Source organism: Euprymna scolopes, chromosome 5, assembly GCF_053919585.1.
Source record: "Euprymna scolopes isolate OS-2025 chromosome 5, ASM5391958v1, whole genome shotgun sequence".
In the NCBI taxonomy this organism is placed as follows: domain Eukaryota; kingdom Metazoa; phylum Mollusca; class Cephalopoda; order Sepiida; family Sepiolidae; genus Euprymna; species Euprymna scolopes.
The window spans coordinates 148,905,737-148,914,998 of NC_136486.1; positions in this window are offsets into that span (position 1 = coordinate 148,905,737).

The following is a 9,262-nucleotide window of genomic DNA, read 5'->3' on the forward strand; positions in this document are numbered from 1 at the left end:
CGAACTTCAAAACACAATGACTTTTTAGTAATATAAATATAAATATAAAAATGCTAATTTTTTGTCTTCGATTCATAATACATTTGAACAAAGCCTCGTTTCCAGAACTGCCCGTCTATAAAACAACTTTCCGGTTGGATACAACATGGTAGCTTTCAAATCCAATGTAAAAAAGTTCTTGTTGAGCCATCCCAATGAATAACCAGATTCTACCCAATTTACACGATTAACGATTATTACACTACCATCATTAACTCTTATCCTCGAGCCCGAAGGCCAGTCTGTGTGTGTCTGTGTACATTTCCCTACGCAATAACTCTGTCAATTTCTAGTCTACAGACTCGAAATTTGATATACAGAGTACTGCGATTTGGGAAAATCGATTTGATCGCGTTTCAGCCAGAAATTTCGCTGTTAAAGGGTCAAAGTTCAACGATTTGACCTTTGAGAACTCTACCAAACTCTTCCGACAATTTTGGTTCTAAACACTTAACATTTTAGATATTGGTTCTTTGGACATGGATCTAACTTAGTTAGAGCCCAAAACAATAAATGTTAAGGGGTCATAATAGGGGTCAAATTAAAAACAATTGACCGTTTTTTTAATTTTTTTTATTTATTTATTTTTTTTTTTTTTGCTCAGCATACACCTTCAAACACCCGGGCAACGCCTGGCCGAAATGCTAGTATATATATATATATATATATATATATATAATGTTTTGGGAAGTATTCAGTCGAACAATAAATTTGACTGTAAATTTCAACTTAAAGTTTTAATTTATTTTCTCACATATATATATATATATAACATGTATATATATACAGATATACATATATATATATATATATATATATATATATATATATATATATATATACAGATATAACATATATATACAGATATACATATATATATATATATATGCAGATATATGTATATATACACATATGTACACACACACACATTATATAAGCGCTACAGGAGGAAGATTCGGGAAGCCTCAGCAGTCACACCTGATGTGACTTTTTGCAGCAGCTGTGGCCAAACCTGATTGTCCCGCATCGGGCTTGTCAGGCACAAGCGTGCGCGCAGACGACCTGGAAACCCCCCTTCATAGAATCTTCGTTTGCGAAGTACTGGCAAGAATATATAGAGAAAAATATCAATCAAAAACATGCCTAATATTCATTTTCGGCTTCGTAGTCTTAATCTCCCTTGAGCCAAAGAGTTATGCTAATTATAGGAGAAGAGTCATACAGCTTTCGCCACATTGTCACGTGGAACAACAATGTTATTAAATATGTTAATACATTTCTCTTCGTTTAAAGAAAACTATTAACTATAATGCTTATATTTAAGCGATATCATAGGAATATAAAAACAGAAAAACTACACGTATATTTTACAATATATATGAGTTCGGGAGAATAAAACGAAATACTATTAAAATCCATACAAATTCCACAAATTCAACAGTTATCTCATAAATAAAAATTCACTCGAGGGTCATAGGTTGCCGACTCATGCTCTAGACAAATAAGTGTTTAGTGTTTTTATATTATTCATAGATTATTACAGAAGTATTATGAATCAAATATCTCTTTCTATAAAATGTATATGTAGTTTTACTCTAATATATATTTTTCCTTTTTTATCTACGTGCAATACTGGTTTAAACGATCATTGAATCTTGAAGTGCTTCTTTCTTGTTAAACAAAAATATGGCATTTTCTCGTTGCTCAGATGTGGACAAAAGGGAAAATAAGCGTGCGATCAACGAACGCGTTCGGCAGATTCTCTGGAATATAATCAGTTTTCGGATAATAGCAAACAAATTGGTTTCATGCACACATAGACATTGTAAGCTGTCGAAGTAGACTTAAAGCCGAAAACTGGAAGTGTAAACAAATCAAATAAATAAGAATGGGAACGTCAAATTGGAATTTGTGAAAAACGTGAACGAAATCCTTGAAGTTACGTTCATTTAATCTACGCGTATAGCGATAAAAATGCTTTTTAAAATGTAAGCTTTACAGACCAAAAATATTACTTTTTTTTTAATTTTAGCATAGCAGATCAAGAAAATGGTATTTCCAACAGACCAATAAAAATACCGTTTCAAACGTAAGCATGACAGACCAAAGAGAAAGGCTATTTCAAAGATAACATGACAGGACAAAAAAATACTAAGCATGATATACCGAAGAAATACTATTTAAAAGGTAAGCATGACAGATCAGGGAGATGATTTTTCAAACTTAAGCATGATAGATCAGAGATTCTTATACTGAACGTGAACAAATTTCAAAATGTTTTTTTTTCAAAATTAATCTTTAATTTATTTTAAGAAATACACCAATTTTAAATCTTAGTAAACCAATCTTCATCCGTATACGGCGATGGATCCAGAAACACATTCTAGTCGTCAGAGCATCAAGTTTTGGAGCCTATTATTTGAAGATTAAGCATGATAGTCTTCGAAACCAACGTCAAAGGATCCTTCTTATGGACCGTCCCCAGACGTATTCGAATGGTCCATTTCAAGAGGTTCTTCATTTCTCAACCAACAATCATTCCGTATTATCAACTCTTATTCTCGAGTAGCTTTTGGTCTTGGGTTGGGATTAATTAGTAAAATAAAGCATATAAAACCAAAAGATATTCTATTCTGTACATAAGCAGGAGACGACCGAAAATGCTATGCAAAACATTTGAGATGATTGGATGCATATTGATCCGCGCGGCACTGCGTATGATATTAAAAGACATCCAGGGTGAGATCCTGTTTTTTATTTTTATTATTTATTTATTTATTTATTTTTTTTTTTTTTTTGCAAAAGTACGAAATTCGGCATTAAATAACCCTCCAAAGGTTGAGACACCTTAAAAACAAAACAATCAACCCAACCAACCAATCTCCACATACAACGATGAGAATCTTATTTTAAACTGAAGTGAGACTAACAGACAAAGCCCCTTTTCAAGATACAAGTAGGTATATTAAAACTGGGGGTGCTTGAGATAACAAGGCTGATACGTACTGACTGGAAAGTGTGATTTGTTGAAAATGGTAGCATTGAGAGGAAGGTATTTTTGAGGATAGAAATGTCGGGATCCATTATAGATTGGAAGTGGGTAGAGGAAGGCGACGGAATGATGAGGGGAAAGAAGGAAGGAGAGTTTTGATTTGGTGCCCCGGGGATAATGCCATCATCTTAACGGTGGGAGGCAATCAGCGTTACATGTCAATGTAATAGGTCTCAAGGACACGCGAGAAACTGGATAATGATAGTTAAATGCCCCATGCACACGTATGTGCTCATTTAGAGACATGTATACGTGTATAACACACACACACACACACATATATATATATATATACATACATGCACAAAAAAGTTGGGGACATTCTTGACAATATACATACATACATACATACATATGAGACAGATTGAAACTTACCTGTAAGCATTATAATAATACAAAAACGAAGATATGCACACATACGTTCAACTAAATGCGTATATATATATATATTTATATATATATATATATATATATATATAGAGAGAGAGAGAGAGAGAGAGAGAGAGAGAGATTGATATATATATAGAGAGAGATATATAATCTTTGCTCACACACGCGCGCGCGCACACACACACACACCACATGATCACATTGACACAGCGGTTCTTATTAGATCACTCAAATTAAGCAACGATGAACCTTGCCAGTACCATATGGGTGACCATTGGAAATACTAGGCGCAATATGTATTTCGTCAGGACGCAAGAATCTCTATGTAAATATCTGGGGTACAGGTTCAAAACCACGGGGAGATATCCACCTTCACTCTTCGATAACACATGCATCTAGGTGAAAAAATATATGATGTAGAACCTGAGGTCTACTGTCTAGTGTTTTAGTTTTTTTGTTTTTTTTTATAAAACTCCATAATGTGATTTTAATTATAAAAAACGTTTACATGTTAAGTATTAAGCTGAAGAGGCTTAAAACAATTGAAATTCTGTGAATCCTGCTTAATTCCAAAGCGATTACGATGGATCAATATTCAATGTAAATCTGAAATATTTTTATTTCCCAATAGGAAGGTTGTGTCGATGTGATGCCCGATGAGAACACCTTAAATTACATCAGATAATCTGAAATTCGAACCATATTTGTGGCTTGAAGTCTTATACATGATTAAAATCTTGGAGATAGAAAGTATCTAAATTATTACGAAAGGTTGGAATTCCTTCTCTACCCCTTTTGCATAAGACTGAATAAAACTTTATATAGTTCACATTTCTTCCCATAATGTCTAGTAGATCTATCCCGAAATTTATAATAATCGAGCAATTAGTTCGATACAAATATATAATGTAATCATATTCCTAGGTTTATATAAATCCAGATGATTTTGAAACTGATAATATTGAAACATATTTTTAACACTTTATGATCTGTTTGAACTAATTTGTTCAATCGTAAATGATTGGATATATCGGCATAGATAAAGTGGGAATTGATTCAAACATGTCTTGTACTTATTACTTTAGTACCTCGCTAGATGGCATATACTTTCAGATTGAAAGTGTCAATTGCTTACATTTAGTATGTCGCCATCTGTCTCAGAGAGTAGAGAATTTCGTTTGTTTTCATAAACACATTTTTTCAAGCACTCTGGATAATAATCACGGTAAGTTTATGAAATGCAAAAACTCTAAGTGGTCGTTTAACTATTGAATTTTATAATTTTTCCAGTTTGAATACAATCATAGTATCATTATCCTTCAAACTAACTAAAAATTAACAATACTATTTAAAAAAAATCATTTACATCATAATTCAGGTCATTAAGGGTTAAAGATATTTTATTTCATACAGAGAAAAGTAGCATAATAAAACCTTGATGCACAAATATAAGCATTCTTCAGCCTCAGATTGCAAGCCATTTCTTAAAGGAATTTCTAGGTTTAAACACGATCTATTACTCACACATCCTATATACATATGCGTATGGCACATGCGTCTACCTTTATATACTGAACGATGCAGATAACACTATCAGTCTATCAGTGATACATCTGATATACACGTGTATGTATATGCAAGTGTTTGGAAAACGCCAGGAGAGTGAATTATTAAATACATTTCTGCCATTATTTGCCATTTTCGATTTAAGGACGTTGGACAGAAAACCCCACACTTTCCTCCATAATGCTTCCAAATAGTTACACGTGTTCTCGGGGAGAATATAAGTATGAGCATAAAATCAATATATTTTTCCTACGAAATTATATATTTAACCATTTAATGTGTGTATATATATTTTTCCAATGCTTTTAGTTAGGACTTTATGGCGTTTAAAATTCCACGCATACATGTATAAAAAAAAAACTGGCACACACACATAATATATGCATAGTATATATATGCTAGCCTGGGTGTCTGGCGTTGCCTGGATGTTTGGACGTGTGTGCTGAGCAAAAAAAAATGGTGTAGTAGATAGGCAGGCTCGATACCGTTTTAGTGAAAATCCGTCGCCTCTGTCGAAAGTTTTAGGCAGACATACATACATACATACACACATGAACAGACAGGTGAGATTTATTTTATAGGAAATAACGTACGATAAAAATGAAACCAAAGTTTTACACTTTTTTCATCTTAATTTCCATTTGAAAATATTCGCTTTATCAAGTTACAAAAAAAATACATTTTTAATTTATTAAAAAAATGTGCAAAGAATGTACTGGTTTATAATAATTTTCTACCTAGTTGGAGTGCGGATATGATAAAATACGTTTCAAAAATCTGAAACAAAGAGAGCATCATGCTTAATATCTAGTACTTTCGATGACACTTAACATTGTCACCCATTAAAACACTTACTAGAATACATGCGCGGTTGATAGAACAAGAATTGTCGTTTTTAACATACTGCATTTGTAAATAAATGTATTATTGGCTTATCTAAGAAGTATTACGCATTTTACAAGGGTAGAACATAGTAACTTATTCATATATATTACTAATAAAGATTTGGTATGTGTTTGAAGCAGAAACTATACTATTAAATATACTGTTAATACGTGGACTGGTAAATTTCATATTTAAAATGATGAATCTCTGCCCCATTTGCAAGTTTTTTATTATGATCTAGAAGCGTATCTATAATTTGGTTAGTCATACTCTTTCTTCTCTGCACTATCACATATGTGATATTCCTAGTCTCAGTCGCTTCTACAAGTAATATTATACTGAAGCGTCAAAGGTTATTGCAAATTAGTAGTCATACTTAAGGCGGCATCCTTACTTTTTTTTTACTCACGTTCACCCCCTAACAAAGCATATCGCCACTTGGACGTAAGAGGATACTATTTGGGACCAATCCGGGAGATGATTAATAAGCTGTTTGTTTACGTACACATTTAAACTTCGGCTTATCAGTACAGTCGGGGACAGATAGTAGAAAGAGAATTCCAAATTCTGGTGTTCGAGGGAAGAAACTATTAGAATAGAAAGCTTTTTGGATTTAGGGACCTCAACAGTGAAGGGTGATATTTTGTTGCTAAGCGGGTTTGTCGGGGATACGTACGTCGAGGGGGGACAAATGCAACGAGTTCATCAGAGCACATTTTATTAAAATATTTGTAAAATAGGCACGGAGATGCAAGATTGTGGTGATGGGACAGGGGTTGAAGCTTAGTTAACAAATTGGGATATATTAGATTGAAAACTCTTTTTTTAACCCTATCCAAGTGGGAGAGGCTAGTGCTAGATGCACCAGCCTAGATGTGGCAGCAATACTCCATGCATGGGCGCTTGTAGATATACAGGATATTTTCAAGTGTGAGTAGTCTTCTAGAACCCATCTTCTTTGCAGCAGCCTTCGCAATGTTCTCAATGTATTTGTTCCAATTCATATTGTCCGTGAATGTTAGGCCGGTGAGTTTAAAGGGAGAATTCTCAGATAGGGTGTCAAGGTATTACAACTAGAGAGTTGTGCAGCGAGATGTTTGTTCACATTACATTTTAATTTGTGCGAGTTTAATACAATGTGAGAAAGTGCGTAGGGATGAAATTCCAAAGACGAGGAGAGTAGAAAGCCTTTCAGCATGTGGGGAACTCTCCGGTGAATTGGGTTTTGTTATTGGCCAGGGATATTTACGCTCACGGAAGAGACTTCAGTGCAGCAAATTTGTCGAAGCACATGCTATAGAAACGACTTGTAAAAGGCGTACGGTATATAATATGCGACATTAGATTAAAGACTATTCTATAGACCCTGTCTAAGAGGTAAACGCTAGTAGTTGGTACATCTATCCAAATGTAACAACACCCCATGTATGAGTGAATGGTAGCTTTGATAAGATATACAGTGGAAGTTCTAGAAAATAGAGTCCCCTCCTTTACAGCAGTTTTATCCGTGTATTTGTTCCAATTCATATTACCTACGAATGTTAAGAGGAGTTTAAATAATGAAGCATAATGTAAAGTCCCATCAATTGTGGCATTAAAAGGTTTCTTGTAGCTGTTGAAAGAGAGAATCTTTGTTTTATTAACATTAAATATTAACATTCTACTACAGATGGGAAGTAATTTTCTAAGAATTCTTCCATTGTCTTAGATATAAGTGTTCTTGCCTGAATGTCGAGAATATAGCGTGGTGACATCAGCAAATATACCCATCTTAGACACAATTATGTTAGAGTGGTCGCTTATTCCTGTTATATAAAGTGTTTAAAAAGTCTACTAGAAAAATTGTTTTAGGACCACTCACTATTATAGATCCCGAAAACGGTGAAAGAATTGTTTTTACTAGGAAGTTTATCGTTTATAAAAGTCCGAAGCTAACTCGAGTATGAGTGTTAATTAGTGTTAGATTGCCGGTATGACAACACTATAATAATTGGTTGTATTGGAACCTGGCTAGTGCATTTTTATTGAGGAAAACGACTCAACAGGAACTTGTCCACACTAGACTTAAAATGATCATGTTACAGTGAGCTTGGAAGCAGCCCCTCAGTATTGTGCTCAACAGACGCATAGTTCTAGTAAAGAAAGTCTGCTTACTGAATTTACGTTTAATTTTACTAAAGATAAATAATAAGAGAAGTTGTCAGCAGTTCTTCAATGGAGAACATAGATAGAAGCACGGTTAAGCACCTGCCATGGAAGATATATAGATGCGCTACGTCTCTTCTGCAAGAAAGCGAAGGAAGTATGGAGAAACCAATTAAATGTCAAGGCGGAAAAGGATACTTTTAGCTCCTGGGTGTAATTAGATTTGTATTAGTTCTTTTCATACTAATGGCATTTCAAATTGAGGTGATGATTTAGTAGTTGCCATCGCCATGGATATTATCACTAATCGCGATAGCAATGCTAATGGTACCCGTGAATTTAACGACCATTATAGACTCAGTTTTGACAACGTTATACACGACAAATGTAACGTTTATAACAAAATGGTCGCAAAGATTGTTAGTTATATTATGGTTCTAGGCTGTCGTCTAAGGTGTTAGAGTTTCACATTTTTCCGCGATAGAAACAGTTAAATGCCAAGAATTCTCGTTTCATCACGGGGTAGCTGCTGAAAACCCCCCAAAAGGAATACTTTTCTTTACTGAACCAATTGGTCTGCCATCTCATATCTACAGGCAACCAAAAATGTTTCTAACAGGGTTTTTGGACAGTTAAAACTGTGCGTATTCGCCACAGTAGATTACATAAATCAACTACTAAATTATTAATGAAATTACCTCTATAAGCCGTCCTGGATATGACCTTAAACTATATCCAGTGGTGAGGCACCAGCTTGCGGGCTTTGGAAAGTGTGGAGCCAGCCTTTAATTACCATTGCTCCCAGGTCCACTCTGACCCGGAGTGGTAGTACCTGTTAGGGTCCCAACTATGGGTTAAATAGAAACAGACTTAAAAACAACAAATATATTTTATAAAAACATTTTTCTTCAAAATCTTTAGATTCGGTATTAAATAACCCGAAAAGGGTTGATATGCCGTAAAACAAAAACAACCATCCAACCAACCTCTATAAGCCATAGTGCATGTATTTTTCATTTCAGTTTCTATAGTAAACTCTTGTAATTCTCGCGTCTCTTGAAAACATGTTCATTACATTTGTGAATTCATAAAGGAAGGGAACGTAGATAATCTTCGACTTTATATATATTTTGTTACATTTTTCTATGGATTCATCTTATCTCAATCTTACATATGATTATCGTC